The sequence below is a fragment of the Heterocephalus glaber genome, unplaced genomic scaffold (assembly GCF_053883595.1).
Source record: "Heterocephalus glaber isolate CG9 unplaced genomic scaffold, H.glaber_assembly_v1.0 deba00001146, whole genome shotgun sequence".
NCBI lineage: Eukaryota > Metazoa > Chordata > Mammalia > Rodentia > Bathyergidae > Heterocephalus > Heterocephalus glaber.
Genome location: NW_028258203.1, coordinates 170,238 through 184,502, shown reverse-complemented (window position 1 = coordinate 184,502; position 14,265 = coordinate 170,238). Strand labels below are relative to the sequence as shown.

The window sequence follows — 14,265 nt, the reverse complement described above, 5'->3', positions numbered from 1 at the left end:
AGGGCAAGGGAAGGGGGCAAAATAAGAACCAAGAGAGATTATGTAAAGGTGCAAATTTCCAATGATGAATGGCATTATATTGTATACCTAAAATGTACCAATAAAATTGAAAAAAAATGCTTTTCCTCAAGACTCAAGTTATTTCAAACAATGGAGAGTACCATTTCTCCAAAACAGTCACCATAATTCACATGTTGTGAGGCTTAAAACCAATCATTACATATTCCCTGGAAACAGTAGATTGACATGATCTGGAATTCTTTATTTCAGACAGTTTGTTTCTTCTTGTGTTTGGCAAATAGAAAACAGGGATTTCATATTTGACAAGAGTTTCAGCCTCAGAATCATTTGTGCTCTTAAAATCTGGAGGGACTTAGGCTCCAAATCTGCATTTGCAATAATTTCTCTGAAATATCAGATGTGAATTTGTAAGTCATTACAATTGGGGGGGGGTAGAAACACTATTTAGTAATGTGCTTAGGTCTATGAACTAAATAGCTAAATTTTAGTAGACACCTCAAGAATTGTCTTTCTTTTTCTCTCTCTTTCTCTCTCTCTTTTCCCAACTGTTGGGAATACTATAGCTAAACTAGCTAACTATACTAGCTAAACTATTGCTTAGCTAGTTTGCCTTAGCTCCTGGGATGAAATGATAACAGTGATAGACATAGTCAATGTTCTGATGGAGCTGACTGCCCGTGAAAGGAAAAACAATTTTTGGTTAGCCCAGATCCTGTATGAGCCCCACATCCATCAAAGACTCACTGTTTGAACCACAGATAAAAGGTGTTTTCTGAAATAAGTCAAGAAAAGCAGAGGCAAAGGGGTTCAGACAATGCATGACATGGGGAGCTTTTGTCTTTTATTAATGTATGAAGAACAACAAACCAATGCTGTTCACCTCCAAAAGAACAATGTAAAATTAAGCATATATCACAAATTATGCAAATTATAGAACAATCACCAAAACTCAGCTTCTCAATCTGAGATTCTACCAAGATTAAAAGAATTTAAGCTAAGGATTCCTGTGACCTTCTGAATTTTAAGAGTGATCGTTAATTGTATCCTAACATGGTAGGCAATAGGAATGTTTGAGGCTATTTATAATTATTTAAAGGAAACAAGAACTTTATTGAAATATCCTTTGAGTTTAAATAAAGTCCTAAAATCTATCATTACATAATCATAAATCTGAAGACATTAGTTCAATCAAGCACACTTTTGATTTGGGTGAGTGAAATATTTGTGTACGATGGCAAGTTCATAGGCCCCTAACTGACCTTGCCCAGTCCTAATTGCATCTAGATGAAAGTTGCAGAGAAGACCAAAGTAGGCACAAATTTCAATTTTCTCTAGAAAAACAGGAAAAATGAAGACCTTTATCATAAAGTAATGTTTTTTCATGTTCAAGACATTTTACTATTGATTCTACTATTTTATACTTTATATCCATTGATGCATTTTTCACTTTGTTATTTTAGATATGAGGCACCTGTTTACATTTAGTCTTGTGTGTGCTTTCTCAATTTCTTTTATATGTGTACACACACACAATGTTTTAGGATCTCTGAAATCTAGATTTTCTTTCTTTGTTTATTTTGAAGGTTTAGTTTTATCTTTTAATGTCAGCATTTTTTTCCTCACTTTAAAGGGAATGAGGAGGAGTCCTCTTTTTTCCCCCACAAAAAAGGGAGCCACTTTAGTGTACATTCCCATGACTCTAATGTAAGGGCAGTTCTCCAAAGCCTAAGGATTCTTCTGTAAGAGTGGGCCAGTCTGGTTACCCTTTTATTACAAGGTATTCCACCAGAGAGAGCCAGAGGTTTTCCAGATGTGTAAGAGAGCAGGTGCACAAGGCAAGCAAATGAGTGCAAACAGTATTGTGGAAAACATGTGAGAAGTTAGCTCCATGAGGACTGTGGGCTCCACAAGAGAACTCATTACTGAGTAGCCTGGCTGACACAGGAACATGAAAGCAGAGTGTTGCTTCAAAGCTGGAAACCTTCCATAGGAGCCTCACACTGCTGGAAGATGTACTGCTGCTGCTGGCTAAGGTCAACCTGGGGAGCAATATTGCTGTCTTCATCTTGGGTCCCAAAATAGTGCTCAATAAGATCAAAGGCCTTCTGGTAGATCTCCTAGTTTTCATGACTATGTAGGAACTCAATTTTATCCAGACCATAAGCTTCTTCAATCAAAGCACAGTAAGGGTTAATGCCAGTGCCATTCTTTTTGGCTTCTTGTTCCCCAAGCCTCAGGATATTTTCTAAGGTATTTAAGGCAACCTGTGCAATCTTAGGGTCCATGACAGTGAGATCACAAAGGAGCTTGATACAACCCAGTTCTACTAGGTACTTAATCTGTTCAGCTGATCTTCCAGAAGTTGCATTTGTGATGGCCCAAGCAGCTTCTTTTCTTGTTCAAAACTCAGCAGTTTGTAATATACTAATGAGGGCTGGGAAAATGTTCGCATCTATCACATTGTGGATCTGTGCCCTATTTCCAGCTGTGATACTGGATATTGTCCAACATCCTTCCTTTCTGATAGATTCTTTAGGACTACTCAGCAAATGCAATAAACTCTGAAGAGCTGAGCAATTCCAAATTACCTGTGTCTGAATATCATCCCATGACAATGTTTCCCACAGCTGGCAAAGCAGGAGAAACCACTTTATAATCATTATGCATCAGCAGCTCCACAAGTCTCCTACATATTCCTGCATCAATGACTGCTTGAATTTTATCACTGGGTCCATCTGATAGATACAAGAGGGCCCAGCAGGCATCAGCCAATACATCAGTGTTGTTGATAAAAAGCAAACCAGGAAAGCACATTCAGACAAGGGGAAACCTTTGCAAATTCTGGAGGTGGATGTTTCTCTCTACAGAGATTAGATAAAGCCCATACTGCATTCAGGGTCATGGTCAAGCAGTTTTGCTTTGAAAATAACTGCAAAAGAGGAGGAAGGATATTGCAGTCTAAGACATAGTCCCTGCACATGGTACTATCTCCAGCAGTGTTATCCAGAGCCCAGTCTGCCTGTTCCTGGACATCTTCAAACTCTGAGCTAAGCAATTCTATGAAGATGGGCACTGCTCCTGCCTGAATCACAATCCAGGTCCGAAGAGAATTTCCTGAAGCAATATTTGTCAGTACCCAAGCTGATTCAAACGGCAGTGTACAATTCTCTTTTTGTTTGAGGAATTCAACAAACCTGGCCACAACTCCTTCTGTGCTGATAACTTCATCAATGGGAGGGTTAGGTTCTTTTAAAAGTAGTTCTCTGAATTTCTGTGTTGCAGAAAGCTGTTGCTCTGGGCTTTTAGAAAATATCATCTCAATCATGTCAGAACATGATTGTCATAACACCACCTGTGCCACCTCCATGTTATTGATCTGGGCCTCATGAAAGCCACCATCTGACATAACTTCTTATTCTGTTTCTTCTCCTACGGTATCAACATTTCTTCGCTTGAATAACTGGTCCTCCCTTTTCTGCTTTGATAGCTGCAATCCTTCTTCCTCCCTCCTTCCACGCATCTCATCCGGATTTAGAGACTTGTTCTTGTAACTTTTCGGGCTGAAGTTCTCTTTTCCTGGGTTGGTCATGATTTCAGCTCTAGGCAACAGATCTGGGTACCACTGCTAGGGGAGGTGCTCGCTCACTCGCTGGCCTGCTGTACCTCACCCGTGCACAACTTCCCAGAGCTGGTCCTCTGCGGTGCTCACCAGGCCTCTCTCCACTGCCACACACCACACTCTAGAGTCAGCTCAGCCGACTTGCACACTGCGCCTGTGCGTGGGGGCCAGCCTGCGTGCATGCGCACACTCTTTTGTCACCTGCTGCAGAGGCTGCCTGAAATCTAGATGTTCATAGGCATTTTTTTTACACTTGATATTAGCCAAAAGGCTGAGAAGCGATGATAGGCACTTTTTTCTGTACTGGGGATCGAACTTGGGACCTTGGGCTTGCGAGGCAGGTGGCGGAACCACTGAGCTAAATCCCTGGCCCTCATAGGCAGTATTTTACCTTCATTTAATTCTGGACAAACCAGTAATTTTAATTGATTCAAAATGATTTTGTGGAAAGCTTTATACACGTTTTTAGAGCTGAATTCATACCCATATGTCTTAGTTATTTTTCTCTCACTGCTGAGACAAAATACCAGACACCCAAAGTTAAAGGGGAAAGAGTTTATTTAGCTCAGTTTGTAGAGGTTTCAGCATGTAATCAGCTGACTCCAAAGAGAGTGGCGCATGGCAGAGGGGCAACGCAAAGGAGAAACAGTTCACGGCACCTACACGTAGCGAAAGCAGCAAGGGAACCTTAACAGCATCTTTCTGCCCCTTTCCTTATCCAAACAATGGGGATCAGGGTGGTGCCAAACTAATCAGTGGACTAATTTAGTATTCATACACCCTTAATCCCAGCATCACACACTCTAGATTTAGCCACCTCTGAAAAAGCCTATGATTGCATGAGGCTTGGGGGGGTGGGGACATCTGCACACAAACTGTAACACCATCTTATTGGACTGACACTGGCAGGATTGTGCAGCATGCATAGGAGTGCTGCAGTGCTCCATGTACCTCAGGGCCTCAGCAGATCTGTCATTGCTTTTTGGAGACCTTGGCTCTCACCTCAAGAGTTTGGCATGCACAAGCCTGAGTCTTGTCACCATCTCTCAGGAAAGCACACTGTCCTTCCATGTGCTTGGCCACTGGTGAGGTGAGTGAGTCTCTTCCCACAGTGGAGGGCGAGTGCCAGTACTCCGCAGTCTTGCTGAGCACCAAGCTGAGAATTCACTCTTGCTTTCGAGCAAAATTAAATTTGATTGAAAAAATGATTGTTAAAGACAATCTCATGGATATAAAATTTACACATTGCTTTGGATCTGCCAATTTATTTTCCTATGAAATGGGTGAAAGATAGACATGAAATATGAGCCACATTATTTTGGCCTGAGCAGGGACTAGGTTTTACTAGCTTTTTTGGAAACTCACTTGCTCTTGTGCCCATTCCCTAATTTAGAGGGTTGTTTCAAGAAGCACCCTTTTGAAATGCACCTGATTATTTAGAATATTGTTCAATATCATACTCAGGTCCATTCTGTGAGGTTCCAATGTGGACCTATCTGAGATCACGATGAGAATATCTTTCTCCTGTGCTGATCCTGTTGTGTGCAATCATCAGGGAAGTGTGGCTGTAACTCCTATTGGCATTGAATCCTAGAAAATCAAAAGACAAATTAATTTATTACCATTTTAGTCTAGGTCCTATCATATTTTGTTTACATATCTGACTTGATTTTGTCAAATTTTCATCACTTTGCTTTTGTTCCTAAATATAAAGTATAAATAACAAAATATTTAAAAGATACTTGGGTACCATATGGACCTACATTGTTATAAAAAGAGCAGACACTATAAATGCTGAGATAAGAAGAAAGCAGCTAAGGAGTGAGATTTAAAGCAATTGAATATATAAATATCAAATATTTCAGTGACATAAGCTACTCTGGAACATAGCTATTTAGGAAAATTAATGTTACTAGAGACAGGAAATAGGAACATGTTAACTATAATATCTTTTCCGCTTCCATCTCTGTAATTTATCTGATAAACAAATTGTACTAAAGGGCCCTATTTTCATTAGGAAATGCATTTAATGACATATTCTATGTAGGCAGGTGGTGTCTGAGTCTCTTCTGACATCTTCCCCTTGACCGACTTGTCCACAGCAAGTTCGGAAGCCAGTTATCTGTGTGACCTTCACTCCCTGACAATGAGAACAAATAAGCAAACAAAAGCCACATGCTCTTCAGTATAGAGGTGGAGAGCTTCCTCTTGAGAACTGATTTATTTATGTAGGCAGACAAGTTAGGTCTGTAGTCCCCAGCTTCTTGAAGAATTTTGCTGTGGAGAAATATCTCTCATAAAGTTTTTATTCTGGGAAAATGTCTGTTTCCCCTCCAACAGTGATTATTTCATCAGCTGGACTTCTCCTTTTTCAAGACTGAGAATGCCAGAAATGTCAATTCTTGAAAGTATAGCTGTTGTATTTTCCTTTGAAAATCATGGGTTTAAGAAATACACTGGCATCTTATAATGTAAAAGTAAATTGATATTCCACAGGGATGTGGTAGAAATATTTTGAGTCCTTAATGTAATTACCTTCAATGAAGACTTCTATATTTTGCCTTGATTAAAACTGAAGCATGGAGAGATCAAATGAATATCATATTTGTCTGCTGGTGGATTCACAGAGCTATCCTAGACACTGAGCTCCTGTAAGGTATTTAATGTGAAATATAGAAATAAATATATGTAATTTGGGTAAATTTAATAAAGTCATAAAATACTTGGACTCTATATTAGTGAAAGTGCTAGTCATGAAAGATTAAAAAATCTCATGGCCGTGGGAAACATTGCAATATATAAAAATTTAGCTTGAGTAATAAATTTGAATCCCTGAATGCAAATATCAAGAAAGCCAATATTTAATTATTGTGAGAAGAAAAAATTAAAACATGTTCATATTTATTGTTATGACTGAGATCTAAAATGTCCTCCAGAAGTTTCATGTGTTTCAAATATAACAGAATCATAGAGGCACCATATCTTACAGTGGATTTATCCACTGATGAGTTCAGTAGCTGAATGTGCAGTTGGAGGTGGGAGCTGCTTGGAGGTAGGTCACTGGGTGTGTGACCAGAAAGAATGTATTCTTCTCATCTCCTCCTCTCTCTCTTGATTCCTGGATGCCATGGGATGAGAGGCTTTCCTCTGCCATGCAATTGGACCATGACATTTGTGTCTCAGAGCCAACCAGGCATAAACTGAACCCACTGAAACTGTGAGCCAAAATCAACCTCTATTCCTTTAAGTGGTGGGTGTTGGGTATTTTATCCCAGTAACAAGAAGGAAAATGGTACAGAAAACTGGCACCAGAGTTGCCATGACTGTACCTAACAATGTGGTTTAGGAGACTTTAGAAGTTGATGGTAGGAAGAATTTTAAAATATTTTGAGATGTATGCTAGAGAAGCCTGAGAAAGCTGTAAATAAAGTTTGATGGGTGATTCTAGTTGGAATTCAGAAAACCAAAATGCTAATTGGAATGTGGACAGTAAAGGACAGGTACAGGAGGTTTCAGCTGGGGATAAGAGCTGAGAGCTGTAGAAGCCATGTGGGTTATACTCTGGCAGAAAATTTGTGTACATTTTGCCCAGGTCTTGAGACTTTGCAGGAGACTGATTTTAAGGGTGATGGATTAATTAATCTGGCCCAGAAAATTTCAAGGCTGCTCAATGTTTAGGCTGTGGCATGAGTATTTCTAGCTGCTTTTAGCCAATTTTACAGTGACAATGAGAAACAAATGAACTGAAAGATGTGAATAATTTTCAGTTTTGTCAGAAAGGAAGCCTGCAAAGTTGGGGCAAAATAAGAGTATGATTGCTGAAACATTAGCAATAAAAATAAGCCAACTACTATTCATCAGGCCAATAGAAAAGATGGCTTGAAGGCATCTCAAGAATTGGCTAGGCTTCACCCTTCACAGGGTGATGCCAAATCCAGGAACCCCTGAAGGGCACTGGGAGGCAAGGAGACTGGGGAGGGTCCTCCTGTAGCTCTTGTCTTTTGAAGGCTGCTGCCTTCTGCCAGCAGGTCTCTCTAGGCTCTTTCATCCCTTGTCTCCAGCTCTTTTCTTGTATTAACTTTTAAAATATTCCCCTGGTAGTTATCTTCCCAAGAGTGAAAGTCAACATCTTACAGTGATCTATCCATACCCATGTTTGTAACAGCACAACTCATAATAGCTAAATCTTGGAACTGGACTCTATGTCTATCAACAGAAGAAAGGATAAAGAAAATGTGGTAGTTATTCATAATGGAGAGTGACTACTCTGTCATAAAGAGGGATAAATTTGAGTCATTTGTAGGAAAATAAGTGCACCTTAAGACCATAATGTTACGTGAAGTAAATCAGATGCACAAGCTTAAATATCACATAATTTCTCTTGTACTAGAAACCCAAAGTATAAATAATTAAAGAAAAACAAAATAAAAGATAGACAAGAAGAAACAGGGAGATAGATCCTTTGGAAATAGGAAGAGGATCTATAGATAGAAGTGGTGGGGAGGAGATGGGAAATAAAAAGAATTAAGGTATATTAAATGCATGTACTTACTCCCTAAGATCAATGTAAACATCATTTACTGAAAACATATTAATCAAGAAAAAAATTGAACCTTTTATGTAAGTGACCCCTGAACAAAGCAGAGTATTCATTTTATTTTGTTTTGTTCTGTTTTTACGATTTTCAGAATAGTGACTAAATTCAATGGTGGGCAGTGGATACCCTAAGTTCTAGCTTGGAATCTCTATTTTTCCTATGACCCATTTGTTATTGATATTTTTGTCTACATGACTTAATCTCTTACTGTGACATATAGATTAGTTTTACTTTTCTGTCCTTGCCTATATTTAAAATCTTAGTTTTTAATAAAGAGTTAACACCAAGATGTAAAGTCCGTGATGCAGTGACATGATAATCCTAAAGTCCTGAGAAAATCTGAAGCAGGGCAGCTAATTGTGCTTCAATCTCTGCATTAGGTAGTTATTGCTGTACAATAAGTTACCCTGAAATTTAGTAGCTGAAAACCAGAGCCCTTGTTCTCTCCCACTTCTGTGGCTCAGTGCATCTGATTCAGCTGGATCCTCTGGCTTCAGCTGTCCTGCAACTGCAGTTCAGGTGCTCTTAGCTCAGGGACTCACAGGGCTGAGTGAGCTGGGCTGGCTCTCTCTCTGGCTGCTGGCCAGCCTCAGAAGACCTCTTCCCAGCTCACTTACCACAGGACTGCTCAGGGAATCATAGCCTGCAGCTGCATGCCCACCCCCAGGACAGAGAGGTGGCCCAGGACAGGCCTTGGGCTTTTTATAACAGAATATCAGAAGGTGCCGCCTGTCACTTTGGAAGAACTCCATCTTTAGAAGTGCGTCAGGCTAGCTGGCTTACGCTTGAGGGGAGGGGGTTACACAAAGGTGAGTTCCAGATGGTGGGGATGTGTGTCTTGGAGGCTACCTACTGAAGGTCCCTTAACATGTAAATTGACATTAAATTTGACTGCAATTCAGAGTAGTTTTTAGAAAGGTCATTGACCAACTCAAGAGAACAAAACTTTCCTAGAGACAGACAAATTTTCAGGGTAAGTAAAATCAACTAGGGTGGCTACAATAAGAATAAAACTCAAATTATACATTAGACCTTTTTTTAAATCCAGAAAACAGCTTGGCTCCATTGCTTACCTACATCTGTATTTACAGTAGCTACAAAAATAATTATTCAGACCCTGTTGTGCTATATTTTTGAATCATTGCTATAAAGCGTTAGGCTCATATAGTTTAGTCTGAAAGACAATGTGAAAGATTGAGCTTCTTTGACTTGTTTTTATTTAAATGTAGACATTAATGAGCCAGACATAGTGGCACCTCCTGTCATTCCAGCACTCTGGAGGCTGAGGAAGGAAGATGGTTTTGAGTTCAAGGCCAGCTTGGACTACATGGTGGGACCGTATCACAAAAAGGAGGACATTAATAATCATACTGTAAAGGAGAAAGGATAAATCCTGCTGGAACTGTTCCCACCTGTGCCATTTTTGTGCATGTAAATTCAGAGGACAATTTAAAATTTGAAGCTGGCACACCTGAATCCAAGTCTTGATTGTGACCCTTGTTAGTTACATGACTTCGAACAAGACAATTTTGACCCTACAGAAATCAGGATTCATTCATTACATTGCACGTTCAAGGACACAATAATAATGTTACCAAAGCAATTGTAATTGATCCAAGTGGATGAAGTCATCCTAACTACAAACTATCGGCAAAAATCAGGTTTATTGCTTATGAGCAACAATAAATCAAGTTTATTGCTTATAACTCCACAGCAACATGAAAAAATTAATTGGTAGGACTTTAGGTAACTCATAAAATGAACAGGAAAGGCAGAATTTAGGAACAAGGTGGGGATCAGGAGTGGTGAGGTCCCATGGCCATGCATGTCTTCTTGCTCCAGTGAACATTCTAACTGTGTGGTGCTTGGACAGGTGTGCAGCACCACTGGTCAGACCCTAGAACCCCCTCCCCTGTGAGTTCTGAGAGAGATTGCTGATCTCTTCTTGCAGTTATTGTTTCAGGGGGCAGGGAGAACTGGCTTTCTATACTTCACACAAGGTTCACATACCTTTGGAATCAGAAGGCACAGAGGAGAGATTCAGATTCCTTACAGCCACAGAAAACAAAACTCCAGTTATCTCAGGGAAAAAGGAGACACAACAGGGAGATACATTTTTAAATTGAATGCTGGTAAACTGTAAAACGAGTGTGATTATAGTCCTGTCTAAAGTGACCCCCAGAAGTCTCACCCTTAGAGGTGGGGCTTGTTTGGGAGGGGAAGGTCACTGCAGCAGTGTGTCACCTATTGAGGTTACTAATCCACTCATCAATTTTAGCACAGTGATATCTGTCATTATAGGAGACTGATGAATGAAAATAATGTCAACATGACAGGTGTATTTGAGGCAGGCAACATCCATAGCAGCTTGAACTTTTATCTATAACATTTAAAAATTCTGTTGAGAAGACCATGTGTCTGCAAGTTAGATCAAGTTAATCACTGATCTGAGAGGAAGAAACCAGTCAGGTGAATAACAGCTACCTGTATTGCAAGGTTTTTGCAACATTTTCATTTTTTTTTGCATGGTTGCATTTTCCTATTTTCTCTAGTCCCCAACTCTGCAGCACTCTAAGAACTACTTTTAATATTTTTCATTTCCAAGATTTGTTTCACTTCATTCACACCAAAGATGGTCTTTTAATCCAATAGACTTTCTCAGGAAGGTGACACTGACTGAAGTGGATGCCTCTATGACCACCCCCTGCTGTCCTGTCCTGGGCAGTCCCTTGCCTGGGTGTGGATGGGACAAAGACAAGTCTGCCAAAGTGATGAGGCAGCATCTCTGGACTCAGGTCAGGCCATATGCTGTGCACAGCATTCTCGGGTCTGCAGGGCAGATTCAGCTGCGCTTCTGCACATGTCTGTGGTTGGCAGCTTTCAGAGCTCTGGGGACAGTGTCCTCAGACTTCCCCTGGTCCTTCTAGAATTGGTTTTTTGAGTCTGTTTTCCAGCTTAAAAAATTGTGGTACTGTTTTCTTCTCTATTTTACTATAATCTCTTGAGAATATATCTTTCTTAAAATGCATGTATTCTCACTTCAGGATTTGATAAGGGAGTAGAGGGAAGTGTTGTCTTATATTGAACTGAACAAAAAGCCTTTGATAGTTATTATTCTCCTTCTCTTCCTTACAGTGTAGATTGAGGAACTTGGACATACTCCCAACAGAAACACAAGACTCAGACATAGGCACTCATTGCTAGGACTGTGGAGAAAGCAAAATGTCCAAATAATATATTTTTAATTGAATTTTATCATGCCTCTGATGTTTTCCTTATGAATTCTACCTTCAGAATTGCCACCGCTGACCTTGTCCTCATATTTTTGGCAACTTGGATGATTGTGTGTATGTGAGAGTACTGGGGATTGAATCCAGAGCCTTTGAACTGAGCTAAACTCTCAGCCTGTTTGTATTTTATGAGATAGGGTCTTGCTGAATTGCTAAATTGCCCAGAGCAGGCTCAAACTTGAGATCCTGCTGTAGCCTCCCAGAGTCCTGGGATTATAGGTGTGGGCCACCACATCAGGCTCAGTTGAGATTTTAAAGGGGAGAAAATCCCCAGAGTTTACAGTGTAGATTAAATGTAAGCCTTACTTCTGTGTCATCAAACTTTTGTTTCTAGTACCCAGTTTCAATTTAAAGAAGAAATTTTGTGACATTTAAAAAATTCAATAATCAATGGGATAGAATAGTTTTTATCTTATTTAAATATATTAAATGATGTCTTTGAAATGTACCTATTAGAAGTGTTTACAGCAATTTTTCTTTGACATTAACTCCAGCATTTTGTGTACATTTTCCAAACAGAGAGAGAGTGTTAAGTAGCATGGTTTTGTCCCCTGTGGGTGTGACTGTCCTGAGCCCTCCCTAGTGGAATGGAGTGTTCTCACAGACCCTGTGGGCAGCTAACTACTTTCTGTTCTGCAGCTTACATCACCTCATAAAAACCATAGTATTTAAAAATATGTCTTATCTCTCACTGTTATTACATGAACAACTTGTCATGTGCATCTTTAGACTAGAGATCAGAAATTGTTCTTTAGGCAGAGTGTAAATAAAAACAAAAATAAGAAAATTTAATCTAAAAGAAGGAAGCTCACATCCCTGTCCCTCATAGACAATAGGTATTTTGAAAGTAGTTTCCTTCTTTCTTTACCGCTGTTCCTCCCACCTGGGCATTTAAATCGCTGGACCCTGTGTGTTGCTTGGGGCACCTGGCTCCTTGGGCTGGGCTCAGCACTGGAGGCACTTACCTGCAGCTCTTTAGGTGGAGACACAAGTCCAGAGAAGCTGCCCTTGGAACCACCTGCACACCCTATTACTGATAAAGATGAAGCTTTCTTTGCGCTTCTTAGAAAAGAATGAAGCTCCTGTGGCTGTTGCAACACAGTGGGCTGCACTTCAGGGAAGAAAGTGAAATTCCTTTGTAGGCTTCTTAGTGGCTCTCACCATTTGCCAAGTACAGGGCTGTGCTTTCAGCTCTTTCTGGTTGCTCTGGCTCTCTCTGAGCCTCAGTATAATCAGCGCTGTAAAATGGAATTAAAACATTTTTTTCATGTAGAAATAATCAATTTCTGAAAGAAGGGGAAAAAATATGAGAAAAGGAAAAACATGGAAACAAAGTATTTGTAAATAGGAAAGGGTGGAGGAGGTGAAGGGAGGGCAGGGGAATGGGGAAAAAATAACCAATATACATCATGCACAGGTACAAGATCCCAACGAGGAATGTAACTGTATTGTACACCTAAAATGTACCAATAAACTAAATGGGAAAAAAAAGAAGAAATTTCTCCAGACTTCTCCTGCTGAGCACATAGCTAACACCACTTCCTCTCCTCTGATCCCCAAAAATGACAGAGCAAGCAGATGCTAACACCAGGAGGCCTGGAGCCTGGTTTCCTTTCTCTGAGAAGGGTACATGAACTGAAGATGGCTGGAGTGAACTTTCTGTGCCCCCTCCCCTGTGTTCCTTACTACAAAAGTCCCCTACCCACCTGTACAGAGAGATGGTGATTTGGAGCAAATGGGCCCCTCCATCTCCTCAGAGCCAGCTTTGAATAAATTCTTTTTCTTTTTAACCAAAATATATGGCATCCTTTGATTTGGCCAATGGTGAGCACATGAACCTAAATGCCAGTAACACTACGCCAGGCTCAGACATTCTTTCCTTTGCTCTTGGGACCTTCAGATTTTCTACTTCGATGTCTACACTATAAATATAAATCTATGTATAAATTTAGATTTATATAAATCTATATATAAATTTCATCTATAAATCAAGTGCAACATCTTCTTAATGTTTTTATTTTTAAAATGTTTTTAATTTTAATGTTTTCTTTCCTTTTCTTTCTTCCTAGATTAAAAGATCTGAGTTTTCATTTTCTTATGCATAATAAATACATTAACTTGTTTTTGCTTATGTGTTTCTAAATTGTTTATGTGGGACTACAAAACCTTGTAATCTTAGAATTCTTGTAGCCCTGACTGCAATTAAATGTGAGCTAATGATTAAGAAGCTTGTTAGTTCTGGGAAGCTAGATAAAATTTGTAACAGATATAGTTTTAAAGGTAAATTACTCAACTCTTTGTTTGCCCGGAGATCGGACGTTCCCGGACCCACTATCAGTACATGACAGTCGTGACCATTAGTGTGTGTGTGTGTCTGCCGACCATCAGTACGTGACAGTCGTGACCATCAGTACATGACAGTCATGACCATTAGAGTGTGTGCCGACCATCAGTACGTGACAGTCGACCACTAACCCTTGTTTCTTTTCTCTTAAAATCTACATGTTAACCTCCCCCTCAACCCCCTATAAAAACAGCCCCGGACTCTGAGCCAGTTGCCTCTCTAAGCTACTTTGCTTTGGGAGTGCTGTCTGGCCAGACTAATAAAGGTCTGTTTTACTTTCCAACTTGTCGGGTGTGTTCCTTCCCGGGTGTTCGTCGCTGCAGTCAGCTCCTCGGAGCGTTTGGTAAGGCCCTCGGTCTTACAGTTTACAGCTGTCTTTTCCCAAAAAAAGATT

At 40.0% G+C, this 14,265-nt stretch overlaps 2 pseudogenes across 1 annotated transcript in view; one reads left to right on the top strand and one right to left on the bottom strand.

Moving 5' to 3' along the window:
• Window positions 1–14,265, top strand: part of LOC106008702 (contactin-associated protein-like 3B) — a 100,495-nt pseudogene that overhangs the window by 64,821 nt on the left and 21,409 nt on the right. The gene's annotated exons all lie outside the window — the stretch shown is intronic.
• On the bottom strand, window positions 1,907–3,731 carry LOC101699609 (importin subunit alpha-5 pseudogene; annotated as a pseudogene).